At 44.4% G+C, this 24,486-nt stretch overlaps 2 non-coding genes across 2 annotated transcripts; one reads left to right on the top strand and one right to left on the bottom strand.

The window, feature by feature from the left end:
- Nucleotides 1-10,678: 10,678 nt before the first annotated feature.
- Nucleotides 10,679-10,752, bottom strand: Trnat-ugu. Its single transcript has one exon. It is a non-coding gene; the product is annotated as a tRNA-Thr (tRNA).
- Nucleotides 10,753-10,903: 151 nt separating this feature from the next.
- Trnai-uau lies at nucleotides 10,904-10,977 on the top strand. Its single transcript has one exon. It is a non-coding gene; the product is annotated as a tRNA-Ile (tRNA).
- Nucleotides 10,978-24,486: the final 13,509 nt, after the last annotated feature.

The raw sequence follows: 24,486 nt of genomic DNA, 5'->3' as shown, positions 1-24,486 counted from the left end.
TTCCTCTGTTTCCAGAACGAAATTTTCACTCTGCAGCGGAGTATGCGCTGATATGAGACTTCCTGGTAGATTAAAACTGTGTGCCGGGCCAAAACTCGAAGTGGGAACCTTTGCCTTTCACGGGCAAGTGCTCTACCATCTGAGCCTCCCAAGCACGACTCAGCACTCGTCCTCACAACTTTAATTCCGCCAGTACCTCGTCTCTTGTTTCGGTCTGTATTGCGGCTTTGTTGTGCAAAGTAGCTAGTAACGTGGCGAAATTCCGTGTTCCTTTACGCAGTAAATTGCAGAATTACATTAATACTTTTGGAGCCGACATATTTCCTGCTGAGATAAAATACATCTGTGAAAAACATGTTAGCAGACAGTGAACTACGAAAAGAGATATTTCATTTCTCAGCATCCAAACACAGAAAAGCACTTTCCACGGCCACTGGGAAGAAGATTTCTTTGCTGCAATCACAGTTTGCATTCGACTTATGTTGATGCTGAAATCCCATTTTGGAAACCACGGAGGTGTATGGACAAATACCTACGCAGTGAGTCCAGTTGGCGAAAATGTTACTTAAGTGAACGTTACGACGAAGTAATGAAAATCACTAAAGGTGAAATAAAAAAATGAAAATATTTTGATTTCAATCGGCGAGTCAACTAATCCTACGGTTTGTTTTACTGCTGATGTCATTATTAGACCATTAGATCCTTCAGATGGCTGGGTCAATAAAACCATTTCTGATTATAAAGGAGCGTCTGGAAAAAGTTAGCAAAATTAAGCTATTGCGTAATTAATTACCAGTTCATTACAGTTACTGTGGCCTGAAGAAATTCAGTAGGATAATGCATTACCTTTCGTCTCAGACGCTGCACCACACATGAAAAAGACAAGAACAACTTTAAAAGTGCTATTTCCAAACATGTTTCACACGTGACCTTATAACGATGCTACACAGCTCTTCTCTGATTGTAATTATAGTGCACTTTTATTGTCTTTTATTACGTGTGGGTTGCTGAGGCAGCAAAACTGCGTGACATTGCTACAACCTTTAGTGGCTTTCGTAGAGTCTAAGCATGGATTCGTAAAGTGTAATAAACTGTACGCTTTGAGAACGGTTCTATTTTTAACTGAACTCTCTTACAATGGTTAGCCGTACGGAAACCTGTTGGAATATTAGTCAGGCTATCATACTTATTTTAGAGCGTTTAATGTAAAGCTAGAGGGTAATATAACCCAGAAACAAAGTTATTCACTTCCCTCCTTACCTTCAATTATCGTTTTGATAATTAATGTTGCCCTCTAAAAGATTGCGGCGGGGCGGGGTTTTAAATGTTGCGTAAATGTTTGATCACTGTCACTCCTCGTACTGTGCATTACACAGGTTCCACCTACCCCAGTACGGCGTCTGATCACCAGCCCGCTTCTCTGCATCCATAAATACTGTTCAGACGGCGTTAAAAGTAGCGTTGAAGAAAAACACCGTCAAGACTTACGTTTGCAAAGTCCGCGTAAACTCTGGTAGCAAACTATCCAGTAATATCTTATTACAATTTTCAGGTGGAGGGCTATTGTTTCATCTCTTTAGAAAAATGTCAAAATTCTACAACAAGTTCTTTTATTTCTTTAGGTTCAAAATAAAACTTGCCATCAACCAGTATTTATTTAACGAATAATATCGCTGCCCTCAGCTCACAGTTCAGACAACCCAGTACACACACAAGGTAGCCTGGAATGTACTTAAGTCCAACCCGAATTATCACGCTATTTACAGTCAGTATTCTGCTACAATATACGAGTTTCACATTCGGTCCTTTTTCAGTGGATATCTAATAAAGAAATTGCTCTCCAAAGATTCCATAGACGAATATGAAACACGCCATGCGGAATTTTACAAAGGCCGAAAGTTCACAAGCGGTTCTCTTTCCAACAAAACAATCCAAAAACTTCCAAACTTCACAAAACTGTGCGTAAATGCAACTGCTATTACGGCCACACAATCTGGGCGCGAGAAGCCAATTATTTCTTCAGTATAAACATAATAAAGACGGAAGCATTCAACATGACCTGTACGTTCGATAGCTGACTAGCAGCTCCTAATGCCGTTCCTTCCAGAGCCTATAACTACTTCCAATGCGCGGGAAATGTTTAACTCTGGAATAAATGATGACTAACTGAAAACCTCAGCTGCCGACAGGTATTGTTGGTATACCTCGATGTGGACAGCTGAAAATGTGTGCCCCGACCGGGACTCGAACCCGGGATCTCCTGCTTACATGGCAGACGCTCTATCCATCTTTTTTTATTTCTTTCTTTCTTTATTTATTTTTTTTTTAATTTTTTTTTCAAAAGAAAAAAAACTCCAATTATACTGGTTTCTCCTTCCAGTAAACAAAAATGAGTCTCCTTCGTCTTCTTGGCGAAGAAGCAATCTTTTGGAAAAAAAGAGTTTCTGAAAGCCAAAATCAATTTTTTTTTCCTTTAAGAAAAAAAATTATGAGGAATAAATAAGGAAAAGGTTTTTTTTATTTTTTTATTTATTTTTTTATTATTAAAGTCGTCGTGCGACTTGTAGTTAAAGACCAGTTCTTACAGGAGCTCCTGAAGTGTCTCCGCCTACAGCATGCCAGCTCGTCCAAACGTGTCTTCTCATGGCGTAGGCGTGGGTTCTGGGTAGCAGATCTATTCAGTTCGGTTCGGTTTATACAGTTTTCAGCTTCTCAGGGCTTGGACGTTCCAGCTACTAGGTGGGTAATCGAAAGTGCTCCGTAAGAAATTGGAAAAATATTGTTTATAGCGTGGGTTCCGTATCAGGACGCAGTGTCGTTCGTTGAGATAAGTCCAATATCCTAGCGTAGACTTGTCGCCAGAAGTAAAAAGATAGCGAATCGTGTGACCACAGATCCAATTCACAGAGTGAGTTTTGGCGGAGGGGTAGAAAGTCTTATCGGGGTACAGAAGCATGTGAACGTCGATCTGAGCCGGTATCTGGCGAGTAAGAAACGCCAAAATTCGCCGCGCAAGTGTCCAGACGTCGTACGCTGTGCCACAGTGGAACCGGTGGACATCCGTGTCATCCACGCCACAGTGGGTGCAGAGGGATGAATCGGCGAGATGGATGCGGTGCAGACGATCTCGGTTAACTTGTTTGCCATTCACGGTGATGTACCACGCTGATTGAACGTCTGATTCGAGAAAACGCGCATGGATCGCCTTCCATATGTGTCGCCACATGTACTGTGGATACTTACGTTCGATGGGGTTGAACGGGCGGCACTGTTGTAACAATTCGGAGACTGTTTTCGTGAGGTACAAACGTGTAAGTGGTAAGGACCGGTAGATGTAACTGAACTCCAGGAAAAATCGTTGGATGTAATAAAAGGGGGTTGGAATGGTCGATACCAGTACTGGGGCGGACAAGGAGGCCGGTGCAAAGTTGTGAAGCAGGAGGCTAGTAAGGCTCTGCGGGCAACGATGCCAAAGTTTTAGTTGGGAGCTGACGTATAGTGCCTTGACACGAGCTGGCACGTGGATGAGTCCCACCCCGCCACGATCTCGTGGCAGTGCAAGGGATTCATACTGCACCTTGAATAACATCCCCGAGCTGGCGAAGGAGCCGAAAGCCATCAACAGTCGTCGCGCCAGGAGATTTGGGACTGGTAGTACTTGAGCCACGTGTGGTATACGGGAAGCATGATACATGTTCACGTAGTGCGCGCGTTGGATAACGTTGAGAGATTTGCTCTGATTGTCTGTAGCAAGCGTCTACCATTGATAGTCGCTGAGTGGCGCAGGTCTGCTGTGAAATCAAGTCCAAGACACCGTATGGTGGCGGCGACACTAAGGGGGGCAGCGCATCTCTCCGGCAAGCCCTCACCAATGAGCAGGACCTTGGATTTTGACACGTTGAGGCAGCTCCCCGACGCTTCGCCGTAAGTCGCCACCCATGTCAGTGCTGCTCGTACTTCATCTTCACTGCGCAGATATAGTACTATGTCGTCTGCGTAGGCTGTACAACAAAAACGGTGGCCTTGCACAGCCATGCCTTCCAAACGTTGGCGCATGCCCTGGAGCGGGGGTTCCAAGGCGAAAGCATACAAAGTCGTGGAAAGAGGGCATCCTTGTCGTACAGATCGTGCGATGACCAGGGACGGTGTAAGACGACCATTGTACATGATTTTAGAGGTTGCACTACTCAACAGGCGCATAACCACTGTTACAATACCGCCAGGAAAACCCATATGCTGAAGAACTGTCGTTAAATAGAAGTGGTCAACACGGTTGAAAGCCTGGCTAAAGTCCAGTGAAGCCAAGGCGCCATGGAGACGCTGATGATGCGCTAATGCTATCATGTCTCTGTAACGGCAAAGGGCCGTACGGATGTTGTTGTCGCCTCCTAGGGACGTCTGGTCGCAGGAGGTGACGTATCGTGCGACCTTCTTGAGTCGCGATGCCAGTAGCCGTGTGAATATTTTCATGTCGCTGTTGAGCAAAGTAATTGGTCGATAGTCCTGGACCCTCGATAACCCGCGCGGTTTATGTACGGGGATAATAATTCCTTCTAGAAAGGCGCTCGGGACCACTGTCATCGGTGACATCAGCTCTTGTGCGATTGCCGTCCACGTGGAAGCCAACAAATAGTGAAAACTTTTATAAAATTCGATGGGTATACCGTCAGGTCCAGGAGATCTGTTATCGTAACCCGCCTTGATAGCATCTACCACTTCATCTGTGGTTACGTCGTCTTGGAGGTCATGCACTGCATCCTCCGGAAGAGTGTTCGTAGTAAGCTGAGCGACTTCTGCGATCAGTGCTGCAGAATGCGGTACGGCTGCGTATAGCCCGGCAAAATGAGCATGGAGAGCACGACCGATGCTTTGTTGCGTGTCGTGCCGGCGCCCTTCCACATCAGTGAGGACTTGGATCAGAGCTCGTCGTCGTCGTTGTCTTTCCTGAAGGAGGTGGTACATCGACGGACGTTCTTGAGGGATTCGATTAGAAGCTCGAGAACGGACTACAGTGCCTTCCAAGTTACGCCGCATGATCAAGGAGATCTGCGCCTTCGTGCGATGGACCATCGACTGCCGGGCTGGCGAGAAAGGCATCGTCGTACAGTCACGTAGAATGGTGTAGTAGAAGTGCAGGGTATTAGTTTGCCACGCCTTTAATTCCTTCTCAAAACTCATCAGAGTCTTCCTGAGGGTCGGCTTTGCACAGGAGAGCCACCATGATAAGGTGGAGTCATAGGCTTCTCGACGATGGTGACAGCGTGCCCACGCTTCTTCGACCATACGGCGACAGTCTGAGGATGTCAGGTGAGCGACATTGAGTTTCCACAGACCACGACTATGCCACACTCGCTGTCGGGCGAGAGTGACGTCACAGAGGTACGCATCATGGTCTGAAAAGGCCAAGGGCCAGACTTCCGCATGACGTGTGCCATCAGCAAGGGAGCGGGGAACGTAGATGCGATCTATGCGGCTTGACGAGTGAGAGGTGTAGAATGTATAGCCCGGTTGAATTCCGTGGAGCTTCTTCCATGTGTCAACAAGTCGTAGATGGTCGATGACCACTGAGAGAGATGCACAAGGGGAATGTCGCGGGAGTTGGTCCGCGGGCTCTTGTGTCGAGTTAAAATCCCCACCGAGTCCTAAATTGTCCTGCGGACCGGTGAAGAGGGGTGTGACGCTTTCGGCAAAAAAAAATTGTCGGTCATGACGGCGGCCAGTGCCGGACGGAGCGTAGGTATTAATAATACGCACGCCGAACAGTGTGAGGGCCATACCTCGCGCGGTGGGGAGGTAGATGACGTCCTCTGCAGGGAGTCCGTCGCGCAGCAGGATGGCGACGCCGCTACCGGTGTCGGATGCGGGGGAAACATGGGCGTTGTATCCGGTGGGAACTAGGAAGTCAGTCACAAACACCTCGTGTAAGAGTGCTATATCCACATCCGCAGAGTAAATAGTGTCTCTGAACATGGCCAGTTTATGGGGGGCACGAATGGTGGCAAGATTCATCGTGGCGATACGATATTGCTGTGCACGGCCATCCTCAGTATTTGCAGAACGTGCGGTAGAAGTAGCCGGCAGGTAGAGACCCGCCGGTGGTCCCGCAGTGGTGATAATTACTGGCGGGCTGCCAGCTCCAGTGTCGCCGAGGTGGACTCCTGTGCAGACACGCTGGCAGTCTGTTCCACTTCTTCTTCAACGTCATCGGCCCAGGAAGCTGACGACGTGGACATGTGACGGTCACGTACTTCCGGAACGGGTGTTGTGGATTCCGCAACATGAGTGGCAGGGGGACCACCGTCATCACTCGTTGACAACGGCGAGGACACGTCCCGAACCGGGAGAGGAGGCGTCACAGGGGGGGGGGGGGGGGGGGGGGCGCCTGTTGCTGCTGCATCGCGTGACTGGACGCAATGCGGGAGATCACCGTCAGACAACAGGTCGACATCTCGCGGGGCCGTCTGAGAAAGGGCGTCATCGGAAGGCGTTCGTCGTCGTTTCCTGTGTTTGCGAGGTGACCGCTGTTTTCTGATGTGGCCTTCTGAATCAGAATGTGGTCGCCCGTCGTCTGACGCCGAACCCGTCTGGACAAAGGCAGACGTCGGCACGACACCGAGGTCGACGTCCTTGGTTCCACCAGGAACATCGGTTTCGGTCTGCAACCCGGACGGTCCTGAAGCGAGCACTGTAGGCGACGCCGTGCTTGTGTCGTCGGCGCGTTGTGCTGCGGCGGGTGGCGTTGACGATGCTGCTGGCGCAATCGAGATTGGTACGACGGGGTCCTGTGCATCCTTGGCGTAGGTGATGGGTAAGGACGTGACCGTCGAAGCCTGGGTCTTTTCACGTAACGGGGTCTGTATTAAACGGCGGTGTAAGCATTCGGAACATACATGTCCCTCCTGGCCACATCCTGCGCACGTTCGTGGCTGTCCATCGTACATGACGATGGCCCTCACACCGCCAATCAGCAGGTACGATGGGACATGTTTCGTCAGCTCAATTTTTATTTGCCGGACGCCATTTAATACGGGGTAGGTCGTAAATGTTTGCCACTTCTCCGCGACGTGACCCAAGACGGTGCCATACGGTTGGAAAGCGGCAATGACCACATCCTGAGGCACCTCGAACGGGAGCTCAAACACCCGCAATGTCCGGAGACCGAATCCAGCATGGGCTACTGTAACAGCACCCATATGTCCATCAAAGTGTTTAAATTTGAGTCCGGTGGCATGACGGTGAATTATGTCATTGCAAATTTCCTCCGTCGACATCTTGATGTAGACAACACTTCCAGTGATGGAAAAATGTATGCCGATTACGTCCTGGGGGTTCAAACGTAGATCCTCACGTATGAACTGTTCGACTTCGAAAGCTCTGGGTCGTGGATGTTCGGCCTGAAACGTTACTTTGATCGTTGCACGGCGGTACGAGTGCGCCATGGTGTACGTTAGTACTGGACTCGATAGACACAAACACCGCGACGCGGAAGTAAACACCGCCGAGAGCGGAGCGTCGGACGGCGCGCGGAGCAGCTCCGCACGCTAGCACGGCTGCGAGCCGACTGAATGCTATTACGGCCACACAATCTGGGCGCGAGAAGCCAATTATTTCTTCAGTATAAACATAATAAAGACGGAAGCATTCAACATGACCTGTTTTGTGGCGTAACAAGCTAGTTACGCCACACTGAGAAGGGAGCCGAAAGGCACGCGTACACACACGCCGACTGGCGTCAAGTCTGGAACAGGATACGTTATGACTGCTATCAAGAAAATACGTAGCTTTGGAATATACTTAACTTTTAATCACTCCTTGTGATACATCTCTCTTGACTATACAAATGAGACTCGTAAGATACATGCACTGTTACAATTGGCGCCTTGCTAGGTCGTAGCCATGGACTTAGCAGAAGGCTATTCTAAGGCTGCGTTCACACTGCCGGCCGGGCCGGGCCGGGCTGACGCGTACTGGCTCGGCTCGTGCCCAGCCAGCTCAGGCCGACGTGTAGTGCATTCACACTGCGCGCCGCGCCGAGCCGGGTCGGCGAAATGGGGGAAAATCCACTTCTCCGATTTTCATGTTCTAAAAATTCTTAGCGGTATATAAGACTGCGCCACATCGTTTTATGAACTCATTTTTTCCTTAAAAGCGTTACTTACGTCGTGAAAAAAGAAAAAGTCTAATTTTCGTTTCGCGTGATTTCTTAGTTTCGTAACGCTTCCCAACCGATTTTGAAGAAAGTATGCGGCTAAAAAATCTTATTTTTGTACACGTGCTAGTGTAACATCTTAGCTTTGTATTGAATCATTTATCTTTTCATATTTCTTAACAGTCATTGTGAAATGATGCTATTTGTCAACGTTGTGCACTTGATTTACAAATCTTGTAGTGAAAAAGTTATGTAGCGGGTAGCTTACTGTTAGATCCGTTTTAGACCATACATTGTTGCGAATGAAATGTAGCTAAAAGTACCAAAAAGTTTTTGAAATGATAATGACACTGATATCTGTCTCTGGTCACAAGTAATGCGAGATATTCAGTGGCGTCAGTGCCGCGTCCGCAAGCCACGGAGTTCGAGCGGTTACAGCTTGGTTTAATGTAGTCATATTATGCAGGACAGAAAAAAATTAATTACTAGTGATCAGTGGTGTAAAACTAATCACAAAAACAAACTGGAGATTTGTGATACGTTTACTGCAGAAACTGAAGCGCAATTCTGTAGTCTCGTTGTCTACTTTAACAGAAAAAATAATGGAGAGTTAATGAAACTACTGTACATCGACACAGATGTGCGTTTCATTGTTCTTCATTGTTTTTTTTTTTCTTCCTTGGCGGGCTGCGCTGCACTGTCATGGTAATCCCCACTCTTTGGCTAAATGGATGTCAGCTGCCGGAGGCCAAATAAATAAATTTTAAAAAATCCCCACCCTTCGACAGCTGACAAGCAAGTCAGTAGAAAACGCAGCTGCAGCCAACAGCTGCTCGCCTTTAGCTAGTCTGTGCTGTCGTGTAGAACAATGTCTTCACTCTTTTATTCGTATTGTTTTGAATCTGCTGTAACTCGTCGAGTTTTGAAGTACAGAAGAACTAGGAGGTTATGGATTCATCCCATAAATAGCGACAGACATTTAGGAGAGTTTTTTCCTTTATATGAAGAACTTAAAAACTATCCTGAAAAATTTTATTCTAATTACAGAATGAATCATAATACATTTCAGTATGTGCTGCAGATCATTCAAGACAAAATTTCTAAACAGAACACAAATTTTCGCAGAAGTATAACAGCAGAAGAAAAATTGTGTATAACGATAAGGTAAGATTCGTTAGTACAAAATTTTTGGTTTGCAGTAGAACTTTGTACAGCATTCGCTACCTCCAGTTAATTGTAGTCATGCTTTTGTATTTTAAATTTCACAAACGCTAACCTCTGAGGGGAAGAGAGTGTATGGGACTCCTGAGAATCATTAGGATGTAATTAGCTTCGTCATTTTGGGTAATGTCTTGCTGTGCCTTCAACGAAGAATCGCAGAAATACTCCTTCAGAATTTTCCAACATGTTTCTTCTTTTTTCTTCATGATGCAGCGCTTGGCAGTGGTGATGGTTCATCATGTGGAGCCACTGATGACCTCACAGAATTCTTTTCATTACCTTGTAAGATAGACAGATTGATAGGCGAAGAGTTTTGAGATAATGCCCTTTGACTCAGTGGTTCTATTTCCACTGATAAGGAACTGCCACAGCATGACTTTACAATGCATTATCATCTGGTAGGGACACATTTCCGTCCCTCAGTGACACTCATATCTGTCTCCGTTTACAAGTAACTGCGAACTATTCAGTGGCGGCAATGCCGCGATCGCTGGCAAGCTATTGTTGTAAATGCGTGTAAATACGGTAGCGTAAATAAATTAAATAAAAGTAATTTCGCATGTATCATCATAATAAACGTAATATTTCCTCACTGATTGTGAAATGTGAGGTAACATCTTAAAATAAAAGACGTGTGCAGTCACACTTGTGATGAAAGCAGAAGGGAGACGTGTGATGCGTGTACTGCAGAAGCTGTAGTGCTGCTCCACAGGCTCGCGCCTGCGGTCGGCTCGCGCCGGCAATATTAAACACTCGGAATGTCGTCGGCTCGGCTCCGGGAGGCTCACGCCGTGTCGGCGCGGCCCGGCCGCCAGTGTGAACACCGCAATTCAAAACCATGTGTTTGATATCGAAGCGGGCGGCGGCCCGGCCAGGCTCGGCTCGGCCCGGCCGGCAGTGTGAACACAGCCTAACTGTCTCTCGGCAAATGAGAGGAAGGCTTCGTCCGTATTGTCGCTAGCAATGTCGTCCGTACAACTGGGGCGAGTGCTCGTCCGTATCTCGAGACCTGCCTTGTGGTGGCGCTCGGTCTGCGATCACACAGTGGCGACACGCGGGTCCGACATGTACTAAATGGACCGCGGCCGATTTAAGCTACCACCTAGCAAGTGTGGTGTCTGGCGGTGACACCACAACCTGTACGTTCGATAGCTGACTAGCAAACTCCTAATGCCGTTCCTTCCAGAGCCTATAACTACTTCCAATGCGCGGGAAATGTTTAACTCTGGAATAAATGATGACTAACTGAAAACCTCAGCTGCCGACAGGTATTGTTGGTATACCTCGATGTGGACAGCTGAAAATGTGTGCCCCGACCGGGACTCGAACCCGGGATCTCCTGCTTACATGGCAGACGCTCTATCCATCTGAGCCACCGAGGACACAGATGAATAGCGCGACTGCAGGGACTTATCCCTTGTACGCTTCTCGTGAGACTCACATTCCCAACTGTCCACAATTCTATATATGTATTGTACCTTGCACGGGAAGCGTGCAAGGGATAAGTCCCTGCAGTCGCGCTATTCATCTGTGTCCTCGGTGGCTCAGATGGATAAAGCGTCTGCCATATAAGCAGGAGATCCCGGGTTCGAGTCCCGGTCGGGGCACACATTTTCAGCTGTCCACATCGAGGTATACCAACAATACCTGTCGGCAGCTGAGGTTTTCAGTTAGTCATCATTTATTCCAGGGAAAAGCTGCACGGTCATCAACAGTAACTGTTCTTTCGAGAACAAGTTACTGTCTTCGTATATAATGTTTAACTCTGGTTGGTTGTTCAAAATGACCAGCCAATCAAAACAATCCTTCGAGATCATTTTCGTGCTAAAACTGTCCTACGCCAATCATTATTCACAGATGCTTTTACGTCACTTCATCATGCAAATATTAATAAAATGTTCAGCAAAACCAAACGAAAAGAAAACTAATCTTGAAATAACTTTAGAAAACTATTACTCTACAAATGACTATTCTGGCTGCTTTCTTACAAAAGCAAGTACCCCTGGACATACGTCATCAGCAAGGTGGGGAAAACACAGCTTTCCCATAACACAGTTACGTAATGCTGTACATCATATAATATTGAATCTTTACGTATGTCCCACATACACACTGTCACTCATTCTCATTTACTAACACAACAGCATATTAACTAAATAATAATCTTTTCTGAATTTTATGTCACAAAAATGAAAAATAGTTAACGTTTTTAATCATAAAAATTCAAACAAATTGACCTAACATTTTGTGAATTTCAGTAACGATTCCAAATGATACTAAATGACAAACTGTTATGAATCCTAACTGACTTTAATCTTATAAATGTCGGTTTGGGGTGTTTTAGGAAATTTTCTTTAATTCTGAAAGTATGCCAGCTACAAAGCTAAGATTTTTACTCCATCTTCTTTTTAATAACGAAGGGCAGTATATTGACTTTTAACTAAATTGAATGATATTTAATATAGTTTATTTAGATTCTTAGGGGCTTGAATATTTAGTCGTTCGAATTGACACAGCTATCGCTTCCCACGGCTAGGCTAGCGACGGGTGCGAATGAGTCACGCTAAGATGCAAGCGGCTGTTTCTATCACCGCCAATGGCTCCAAGGCTACGAGCCGTACTGCAAAGTAGTGCAATAAATGCTATTGCCTATTGACTTGCGACGTTACAACATAATACCGGTATTTACTACTGAGCCACGAACCAACAGCAAGTCACCTTGAGAACTTCAAAATTTTACGTTCTAATACCGGTCGCCAGTCGTAACAGGCCGAATTTTAAACATAATTCTGTTCATTGAAAGTGAAACAATCAATGAATTTATCTTTGAATGAATGTACTTTTAGTATCAGAATGAAACTCACAGGACCTTTAATAACTTCCTTTTTTCACAATCATTCTACATTTATTTTTTAAGTAAAAACGAAGTTAATTGTACTTCCTAAACTGAACTGGCTTTAGTCTTGAGAAACAAAGCAAATGAATTTAATCATTTACTGTTAAGATGTGACCCATTCGTTTTTTACGTAAATAAACCACATACATAGCATTAAATGATTTTATTTTTCTACTTATTAAACAATAATTTCAAGATAGAATTTAAGCAAAGTAACTATAAGGTAATTGAAATGAGAATGCAACACTCTTGAGAATTAAATACTGTATTGCTGTATTAATTCAAAAACACAATCACAACATTTTCTGTTGACAAAAGTCTGGCTTCCGTGTTACATCAATAATTACGAAATAAATTGTCAGTAGCTTACCTTATCAGCAGCAGTGCAGTTGAGAATTTGGTGCAAAATAGCGTCCACAGTATCTTCGTGTCTCATATTACTTACATAGACCAAACACGCCCTACTGTCTAGCTTTTGGAACCATTCTTCAATTAAGATGGTGCAATTCTTGCAGCACCGTAAATAGGGCGTGGAAGTACCTTGCTTCCACTGCTACGTCTTTACATGAGACGACTTATTACTGAAAAAGTACTAATTATTGCCTTGCTGCATAAATTGCATCAATGTTAGCACAAAATATTAAAATCTTGAAGCGCGCACCATCATATGAACACACTGAACCACTATTAGCTGGCTGCTTCCCTCACTTTCCAAAAACGGAAACGGCAAGGCCACCCGCTAACCTCATACGCATTCCGTCCTGTAGGTCAGTCTAGTGCGCTTTTTTCCCCACAGAAAACGCTTTCCAGAAACGGAGACGACCAGGGAAAAGCTTGTCAATTCACAGACCTAACGGCTTCTCAGTTTCGTTAATCGAATATTCCTTCTTTCATTATAATAAATTATTACTTCCTCAGGAAGAGGCTAGGCTTCCCAGATATGACTTTCTTAAAAACAAGTGTATAACAGTTTAATGAACTGTGCAGTTGCTAGTCTAAATATTCTTCTTACAATCATCATCTTATAACACCTCTCTCCTCATATTCACATTGAAATAATCGTTAATAAGTTATATGAGACATTGACAACACACTACGGAAATGTAGCCTAAATGTGCTGCTGTTCTGTTACAACTTGCACAGCACATGGTTTTCACAGAGTATCAGAAGGGATACGCAGCATGTTTCTGATATCGAAAAATTCATTTCCGTATTAAAAAGATGTTTGTGAAAGATCTGGATTCAGACATTTAAAGGCGCCACAACAGAAACACTTTTGTTCCCTCGACCTATCATAACGAGATGGGGGACATGGATTTCAGCAGCAGTTTACTGCGCTTGAAATATCCCGAGTATAACTAAGGTGGACACCTCTCTGCAGGACGAAGCATCTTCATTTGTAGCAGCAAGGAAAATTCTCTTATCTCCAAAAGTGAAATATCACGCACCTTTGATTGCGACTGAGTCCGGTTTCCTATCACAAGTGATCTGGCAGGTTCAAGAAAGGGTTCAAACCATTTGACGAAGTCAGTGAAAAGACCGTAGAGTATGCCAGGGAAATGGGTTCCAGTAGTTAGAAAAATCTTGTGAAATGCTGGCTTAAAAAAAATCCTGATTTTGCCGAAAAAAATTTTAAAAAGTGAGAATTCTGTTGCAGTAGAAATGAACCCTATGATAGTTCAAGTCTTACATTTGCTTCAGTTGTCTCTCTAGAAGCTGAGAAGTAATTTTCTCAGATGAAAAATCTCTGAGAGCAAATTCAATATGACTCCAGAAATTTAAAAAAGCACTTGGTTTCTATGAGCAGCCAATAAGTCAAAGAGGCATTGTAACCCATTGGATTTAAAGAAATATTTTCGTTTTTCTGTCAAGTATAATTAGCATTTTATTTAAGCTTTGAATTTACAAAACTTTCGAAAATTGCAGCCGCACAACAGCTGGAGCAGTGCGGGCTGTATAAGTCGCAGGACGCTGTAACGTTGTATGTATGTTCATTAACCGGTGCGCTCGTGGAGTATGCTAAATTAATAATAGTTCCACTTTCTGCCACCAGATGAAAATATGGTACTGTAAGCAGTCAGAATGTGGTACGCGCGGAGGAAAGGGGAGGAACAATCAAAGACATGATATCGGTGGTTCTGGCATGTTTATTAGGATACGGTCACAAGTTACATGTGTTCAATATGGTCTCCAACTCAGCAACGTCCTGCATCCGTAACACCGCCTGGTCGACAGTTTGCTTGCAGCATATCCAGTGTAATCAGAGCGATATGTCGTATGCTATCCTTCAGATCACGAACAAGCCGGATACATCCCTTACAGAACTAATCCTTCAGATAGCGCCGCGACCAGAAGTATCATTGATTTAGGTCGGGAGTCTGGTAGGTCACACATCTTGAAATTGCTTAGAAATGGTGTGGTCGCTACCGAATGTTTCTCGAAGCAAATCTTTCACCTGGCGAGCGACATATGGTTACACCCCATCTCGCTTGAAAACAGAGACATGGACACAGCTGAGTTCTTGCAAAGCTGGAATCACATGCTGCGCAAGGAGGTTCTTATAATGTGCAGATGTCACTGTACGCCTAAGAGGCCCTCAAGGCGCCATATCCTCGAAGAATAACGGACTGAGAATGATGCAGCCTGTAACACCACACAGTCACGTAATCTGACTGCAATGGACGTTCCAGCCCAACATATGGCGAAGTAGAACACCATGTGCAACAGTTCTGTACGTTCACGACACCCTGAAGATTAAAATGTGCTTCGTCCGTCCAAAGAGTATTCCCCAGTTACATTCCATCCGTTTCCAAGAGTGACAAAAAACGAAAAGCAATGTCACAGCGTTTCAGCCTATCTTGGAGCTTCATTTTGCGCACATTCTGGACCTTGTAGGGATATCAATGTAAAATGCGTCGCAAAATCTTTTGAACTGTTGAGCAGCGGAGAGAGTTCCCGTGACACAGCTCGAACACTGGCTGCAGAATATGAAGAACGTGCTGCACGGTCGGCTATAGCTACAGGAACTTCATCAACAACTGGTATGGGAATGTGCCGCTTCCTTCTCCCTAATGCACCACCTAAATCACATGTTTCTTCAAATTTATTGATCATATACTTTAACCCATTGATTGACAAGGGGCTTCTTCGCAGCTGTTTATGTCGGCGCTGCTATTGCTGCCGTTCTGATAAGCAACCTTACCAGCAGTGCACGATCTTTCTTCGCAATAGCCACTGGGTTTCTTATGGAAAACTGCAACCTTCTTAACGCTTCACACCAACAGTCACTTCACAAAATAACTCAACGCACATTCTCAGTACTGACACCGCCATATTTTCACGTTCTGGCAGAGAGTGGATGTGGTGTCACCGCCAGACACCACACTTGCTAGGTGGTAGCCTTTAAATCGGCCGCGGTCCGTTAGTATACGTCGGACCCGCGTGTCGCCACTATCAGTGATTGCAGACCGAGCGCCGCCACACGGCAGGTCTAGAGAGATTTCCTAGCACTCGCCCCCAGTTGTACAGCCGACTTTGCTAGCAATGGTTCACTGACAAATTACGCTCTGATTTACCGAGACGATAGTTAGCATAGCCTTCAGCTACGTCATTTGCTACGACCTAGCAAGGCGCCATTAACAGTTACTATTGATGCTGTAAAACATGTACCGTCAAGAGCGATGTTCACCATTTATGGATTAAAGTTAAGTATTCCACAGCTACGTCCTTTTTTTGCTAGTCTCATTTCCTTGACCTGTTCCAGACCTCACGCCAGCCTGCGTGAACTAAAACGCGTGCCTCTCGGCTTCCTCTCATAGTGGGTTGGCTGTCTTGCCAATCCACAACAGTGGAACTATTTTTCAGCATACTCCGCGAGTGCACTGATTCATGAACTCGGAACATCGTCAGTTTAGCTATAACCATCCGATGCAAACATCGGAGGCATACGACGATAACAGAATTGGTGTCGATTCCTCATTGTCTCATTCTCCTTACTGCGAGAATTCTAGTAATGTTGCGAGCATTAGGCGAGGAATTTAGTGGACTACGATGTAAGAATGTAGACACAGTGACATATGGACGTTTTGGTCAGTCCAGGGAGCAAGCATGGAAGCAGAAGTAGTTAAGGTGACTGCTCGCAATAACTGGGAAGTTTGAGTTTGTGTCCTGGCCGGGCTCATGTTGTCACACGTCATTATTGGGTAGTTGATCTATACCTAATACAGCTGCCAAGGACTTCGCAGTCAGGAAATTAATTTCTAAATATTTCACACAGTTGTAGATCGTCAACAGCGTCTGTTCTTTCAGTCATACATGTCGATAAATATTAGTGACAGTGGTGTTGAGAAACAGCTGAAATCGCTAAAACTGAAGAAAGCTTCAGAGCCGATGGAGTCCCTATCAGGTTATGTACTGAATTTTCAGCTGAGTTAGTCCCACTTCTAACAATAATCTGTCGTAGGCCCCTCAAGCAAAAAACTGTGCCCAGTAGTTGCAAGAAAACACGCATTACGCCCATTTACAAGAAATTTTTAATTGAGGTCCCATAATCCTTGGCAGAGCGTAGGGGAGGATGCGAGAGACCCGCACGGCCGTACTAGGCAAGGTCCTAGCGGAAGTGGTTTGCCATTGCCTTCCTCCGACCGTAATGGAGATGAATGATGATGATGATGATGAGGACGACACAACAACACTCTTTCATCTCGAGGCAGGTGAAAATCCCTGACCCCGCCGGGAATCGAACACGGGACCCCTTGCTCGGGAAGCGAGAACGCTACCGCGAGACCAAGAGCTGAAAGTGGCCCACAAATTTACCGTCCAGTATCCTTGACAACTATTTGTTGTAGAATCTTAGAACATATTCTGAGCTGAAATACAAGGAGACATCTTGAACAGAATGGCCTCCTCCACGCCAATAACCATGGATTCCGTATACATCGGACACAAGAAAACGTAATTTGCACTTTTCTCAAATGACATCCTGAAATTCGTGCTTTAAGGCAGTCAGAAGATGCAGTTTCCGAAAAGCATTTGACTCAGTTCCACATCTGTGCTTATTATCACAAGTACGTTTGTATGGTGCATAAAGCGAAATTTGTGACTGCATTGAGGATTTTTTTGGCACGGATCATATAACTTCTGGGAGCTTTTTATCAAAAATGTTCAAAAATGTGTGTGAAATCTTATGGGACTTAACTGCTAAGGTCACCAGTCCCTAAGCTTACACACTACTTAACCTAAATCATCCTAAGGACAAACACACACATCCATGGCCGAGGGAGGACTCGAACCTCCGCCGGGACCAGCCGCACAGAGCTTTTTATCAATAAATAATATTTCTCTGTCTGTATATATACGTACTGTTCTTTTCCAGCAGTCACTTAAATATTATATAAATTAAAATCCGTATTCTCAACTAAAGGTAAATTAAATACGTAGCCTAACAAATCATATGTTACAAATATACCTGCATCCAGGACCTTCAGCAGTATTTACTCAAATTCTCCTATTGAAGGTATCATAAATCTTACTTCTCTCAATCCATCTTAAATTAGCCTTAGGTGTTTAACAATCTGTAACGGATTAACAAAAGCTTCTGGAGAATACCTGTCTGTGTGTGGATTATTGCACTCGCTAATTGTTCGCACTTTATACCTAACTCGCGAAATAGGGTTTGCAACTGTAGGTGTTACCCTGGATTTTCTGCTGCTGAGTAGTAGCTTTACTAACCAGCATCCTATACGAACAAACCAACTGCGACCTTACCTGATGTAACTTGCACTTTAGGTAACTGGCTATGCACGGCTCTGTTTGCCAGTCTCTGTGGCCGAGCAGTTCTAGGCGCTTCAGTCCGGAACGGCGCTGCTGCTACGGTCGCAGGTTCGAATCCGGCCTCGGGCATGGATGTGTGTAATGTCCTTAGTTTGGTTTATGTAGTTCTAAGTCTAGGGGACTGATGACCTCAGATGTTAAGTCCCATAGTGCTCAGAGCCATTTTTGTTGTTGTTGTGGTCTTCAGTCCAGAGACTGATTTGATTCAGCTCTCCATGCTACTCTATCCTATGCAAGCTTCTTCATCTCCCAGTACCTACTGCAACCTACATCCTTCTGAATCTGTTTAGTGTATTCATCTCTTGGTCTCTCTCTACGATTTTTACCCTCCACGCTGTCCTCCAATACTAAATTGGTGATCCCCTGATGCCTCAGAATATGTCCTACCAACCGATCCCTTCTTCTAGTCACGTTTTGCCAGAAATTTCTCTTCTTCCCAATTCTATTCAATACCTCCTCATTAGTTATGTGATCTACCCATCTAATCTTCAGCATCCTTCTGTAGCACCACATTGCGAAAGCTTCTGTTCTCTTTTTGTCTAAACTATCTATTGTCCACGTTTCGCTTCCATAGGTGGCTACACTCCATTTGAACCATTTGAACGGCTCAGTTTAAAAAGAATGGTGTAGGTTCGAGCCGCACACGCTTGCTTTCACGCCCAGCAGCCAACTCGCTTCAAATAATAACCTGTTGTTACGATCCTGCAAATAGTCTGTGCATTGACTTCAATTGTAAATTAACAAAATAGACAGAAATATTAAATAAAAGACAGATAAAGTATTAATAAAAATTCTAACATCAGTAATTGATGTAGACGACACTAGAGCATTCTGTTGATAATGTTTATGCAAGAAAGTATATATCAAATAAACGGTAAGTGGTGTTATGATTATTACAGACGGAATGATAACGTTATTAAATGCAATAAAGTTGCATTAAGAGCGTTACGAGAATGGTAGCAGAATCCCCAAGCTAAATAGTTATCAAAGACACGCGAAAAACTATGTCCAGTTCGCGATCACAATACACAAAATATTCGCCACTTCAAAAAAAATTCGGGGTTCAGTATGACGGTTAACTCTATTCTATCTGGCCTCAATTAGGTGTTAAAGCGGAGAGGTAAAGTTAAAGTTCTCCAAAGGAACACATTCAGACCTCACGAAAGTTTGTGTTCCTCCAGAAGTTACGGTATTGTAGCAGCCGTTCACTGCCCAGCGTCTGTCATCAACACAACCAAGTAACACGTTACCGCAGGCAGGTAACGCTGAGACGTGGAAGTGTCCTTAGTCGTCCCCTTGAATGTACCACTCAAAATGTGTCCATCTCCACTGACTTCAATAATGTTCCGCCAATGTCTGATTTTCATTGACTGAAGGCGATCCCCACCAAATTCTTATTCTGTCACACTCAGACCATTTACAATAAAAAGAACATGAAAATGTGCTTATGTTCCATAATCTAAGTTTTAGTTCAACCTCCAGCATGTGAGCAGGTGAGGGGAAACGTATATGTCCGCCAAAAACTCAATTCACTGTAAGTAATCAGTCATTCACGTAAAAAAAGATGTGAACTGTTTTATAATCTCCAAGTATCACAGATCAAAACAAAACTGAGTCATTCTAGATTCCACCGAAGATGCCTTAAAGTAAAAGGCGAAACGCGTCTTGAATCAGTAAAGTACACTGGATAAAGAAAAAAGAAAGGAAATAATCAATAGCTCTACATATTTAGTAAATTACATCTTATGACATACCAGCAAATTAGTTTTACGAGGCTGTTGGGATCCAGCGCGGCGTTACGTATTACCCTCCTGAACCCACCGAGTCCATACTCCGCTAACAGTCATTGGATCTCGGGCAACGAGAGCAGCAATGTCGCGATACGATAAACGGCAATCGCGGTAGGCTGCAATCCGACCTCCATCAAAGTCGGAAACGTGATGGTACGCATTTCTCCTCCTTACACGAGGCATCACAACAACGTTTCACCAGGCAACGCCGGTTAACTGCTGTTTGTGTATGAGAAATTGGTTGGAAACTTTCCTCATGTCAGCACGTTGTAGGTGTCGACACCGGTGCCAACCTTGTGTGAATGCTCTGATTAGCTAATCATTTGCATATAACAGCATTTTCTTCCTGTCGGTTACATTTCGCTTCTGTAGCACGTCATCTTCGTGGTGTAGCAATTTTAATGGCCAGTAGTATACTAAACTCGACTTATTGCCCACACTACTCTGACCTGCGATGCTGTTGTAGCGTAGATATTCCATATCGCAGTAAGCGCGTGAGCAGTCCATCGAAATTACATCTGCTCAAGTGCGCTAGCGAATAGTAATGAACCCGTAATGAACCCCTTACACTGTTTCGACCCATCCATGAATGCAACTACGCAGTTGTAGCGTTCGTTTAAAATGTCTGAAATACCGTATTAAAAGTATAAGCAACAGTGCAGTCTATCCTGTGCTGCGCTAAATATACACCCATTCAGGACCTCTGCAGTGACCAGAGCGGCAGTCAGTTAAAACCCTGGATTTGAGCCTGTACATGCCTCACACCTACAGACTCAGCTCACGTAGAAAGTCCTGCCTCTCTCCCTCAGTGTTGCTTCAGCCACCTATTATGCTTCAGAAACGTTCCCTCGTGGATATTCTGTTGCAGTAAGAATAACATAAAATGAATTCTCGCTTACAGTACTCCCCTTATATCGGTAAGTGCCTCAGCATTTAGTTGTAGTAAACCGACTGTACACATAAGGGATGTGTTTGGAGATGTACCGAACCTCCAAGAGTTATCTATAAAGGTTTCATATTTCGCGCCTTCCTTTCGCAGGAATTGATAGCACCGGGTCGTGGACTCGTTGAGATGTCAGAGTACTGTTAAGTGAAAATCATGGGACAGTTAGGATCCTGACTTTAGTAATGAACACTTAGAGTAAATTGATGTTCCACTATAATATTAACTAGTTCGTTATGAACCGGCTTTCGGCTTCTTAGGCCATCGCCAGATAAAACGAGTAAATCTTACATTACAGTATTGTTAGCTAATGGTGAGAGGAATAATATCTGACTGCTACTTTAATAAGGGTGAGTAATGATTGTGTTTTGAATTTATATAGTCATAAAATGTTACATATCTTTCTACAACATTCTTTGCACACCTATGAATTCTCGCTGAAGTTGTGTGGACTATCTGTTCAACTTTAAGTTATCTGACGATGCTCCTCGAAGCCGAAAGCCAGCCGACGGAATATTACATAAATATTAAACTTCAAGTAAATTTTATTGATGCCAGCTTTAATAGCTGTCTGTGGTTAATGCCTTAGCACAGTATCAAAACATTTTTATAATCGCTAATGTCTCAAAGCACATTAATCCAATAGTGCCTAACCACACTTCTTAATATGCAGTGATTCTCGATAATCACAGTCACGTCTGATTTAACAATTACAATCGTCAACACTCTCGTGACCGTTAGCGAGGCCTTTTAACTATGACACTGACTTTAACTGACAATACTCGTAATTAAGAGATTACGTCATAGATTTTGCGACCCATGACCGTCACGTGACCGTTTTCTTAGGCTGACGCCGCGAGTCTCCGCAAGCAGTGACAACGGCGTCCCTGGGCGCAACTCCTTCGGTCAGTCCGGGATCTGGATTTTTTTATGCTCATACATAGTTTGGGTGCTATCAGCCAATAACTGGCGAGGACTTTTCTCCCAGGCGGGTGACTCCGTACCAGCAAATTGCCAAACTAGAAGCTCGACATCATCAAAACGCCATCTCCCCTTCTGTACAGAATAGACGGTCTTTGGCAGTACTGCGTCACTTTACGGAATCCGTTTCACGTAAGTGTTACATTCTGGCTAAAGGAAAGAAGAAACTAATACAGTCACCACCCATAGGACGTGTCTATTGGGAGACAGTTTACACTCCTGTCATTGCTAAAGGCAAAGCCAAGTGGGGCTAAAATCGAGCTGTGCGGATCATTCCACAAGTATTGTCAATGACTGGCAGTCTGAACTGCCTTGCAAATTCGGCGTCTGAATAAACCTTGTCCTGTCCTGTCCCGTCATGGTCACCGAGTCTGTAGCTGCTGGCATTTTTATATTACTTCTTGAAATGTCGTGTGGCTAGGGTCTCCTGTAAGGTAAACCGGTCGTCTGGTGCAAGTCTTCTTAGTTGACGCCACTTCGGTGACTTGCGTGTCGATGAGGATGTATGATAATGAAAACAACACAACACCCAGTCCCTGGGCGAATAAAATCTACGACCCAGCCGGGAATCGAACCCGGGACCCTTGCCTGCTATCCTGTCGCGATGATCACTCAGATATAGAGGCGTACATATTAAGTCTTGAATGGATGGAAATTATATGCATTCCCTGTAACTGATTCCAGGTCGCCAGACAAAAGTACTCTCTCCTGTGAATCTTCTGTTTCCTGGATTGTGGAGACATCAGCCTCCTCTTACCTCAGGTGCTTCTATTGTCTGGGTTAATAACTTAGTTATTAAGGGAGACGGGGGAAGTACAGACTAGTAACATACACTGAGCTGTAAATAATTGAAATATAATGACGATAAAGACACGATAAACGCGAGGGAGTCACGTAGATTGGAACTTAACCAATCCACAACTTTGTGTTATGTGGCGATTTGCCTTCTTGCTATAGGACAAGAAGTATTCATGGAAAAACATAACACAAACAAACGAGAAAAAACAATAACTCGTCCGGTCCCTAGAGAGAGTGATAATCGGTATAACTGAGAGAAATCACAAAAGAAAGATGTTATGAGTCAGGTAAGATGAACACATAGAAAGGGTCAGCAAGACAGCTTACTACATATAATGTCATACCTGACCAAAAGAATGCGGAAATTTGTCGTTAGTAATTCAAACAATGTAGTCTAGGTACATAATTCTGACTGGGGAGAAATCACATACAGAGCTCCCCAAGGTTTAATCTTAGGCCCACTATTGTTCCCCATATATGTAAACCGTCTTCTGCCTAGTATACAACAAGCAGGACTAGTTCTTTTCGCTGATGATACTAGTATTGTAGTCAATCCAATCATACATACTGAAACAGAAGAAATGATAAACAAAGTTCTTAAAAGTATCATTGATTCGTTTTCTGCGAATAGTCTCACCCACAATTTTAAAGAGACCCAACATATTCAGTTCTGCACATCTAGAGGTACTACACCAATGATAAGTGTAGCATATGCTGAGGAAATAATAAAGAGGGTGGAAATTTCAACCGTATGTAACCGTACGTAAAAATTAATTTGCGATGTGAATATACAGTATAACGACTCGTTCCACATCATTGCGATCTATCGTGCAAAATGATCCATGGAACATGTTACTAACTAACTAATTATCTAAGTAACATTAGCATCGATTAAATTCTGATGCCGATTACTCGCGATGGTAACAGCAAACCAAAGTTGCCACGAGCTTTCAGCTGCGAAACTTTTTAACTGTAGCTACCAGGGGGTAACTGTTGCGTGTTGTGCAAGCACTGAGAGCTCTGCAGTCACAGCAGAGAACCATTCTTTTTTAGTACAAGTTTTACTGGTAAGGCCCACTGGCTGTCTAAAGGGTGCACTGTCCCTGACTGTGTGGTTCGTCGACCGCCGCTTTTGCATCCCGTAAGTATTTGGGTGCCAGCCAGAGTGCTTTGTGTCGGACCAGCGAGCTGGAGGTTGTGAAGATTCAGTGCGCTGCACCATTGCGAATGGCACATTGCTTGGCTTTCACTTGTGACTGGTTGGGTAGGGATATGGGATACTCGTTAAATGCAGCGAAAGGCGAGGCGGAGCGCAACTGGAGTGACCTGTGTTCGGCACAGTTTGTTCGGCGTCATTGACCTCATATCTGTGACTTGTACTGGCGATGAGCCGTGGTCGATCAAAGTGGACGTGGTAGAGGTAGTGCAGAGAGCAGTTGTGTTGTGTGCAAGAGAAAGGTTCTCTTGCATGTACGAGTGCAGTGGATGCGTTGTATATGCGTTGCTGAAGTGCTGCGCTGTCAGTGCATACAGTGTCCAATGCTTTGGAGGTGCATCATTACTGGTTCTCCATCGTCATAGTACATTTTGATTAGTGAGTTAGACAACACTTAATTGTCAAGCTGATTGCCAGTGGGACATCGGGTAGTTTCCAGTGGATGAGGAGGCATCTGGATGAAGAGCCCCGAGATGAGACAGGTGTCATAATGTAACGAAGAAGGTCCCTGGCAACAGTTAGTGATTCCATACAAGGTGACTTGCGGAACGTTTGTGAACCAGTGTTGTAAGGAAGTTGTGCTGACGTATTCCCCTGTATTAATGAGGAAGCATTTACTTTCGTTTTGATTAAATATATAAATGTTCGACCAATGCGCTG

Source organism: Schistocerca piceifrons, chromosome 2 (genome assembly GCF_021461385.2).
Source record: "Schistocerca piceifrons isolate TAMUIC-IGC-003096 chromosome 2, iqSchPice1.1, whole genome shotgun sequence".
Lineage (NCBI taxonomy): Eukaryota > Metazoa > Arthropoda > Insecta > Orthoptera > Acrididae > Schistocerca > Schistocerca piceifrons.
Note: the sequence above shows the minus strand (reverse complement) of the source record. Positions and strands in the feature narration are given on the sequence as shown.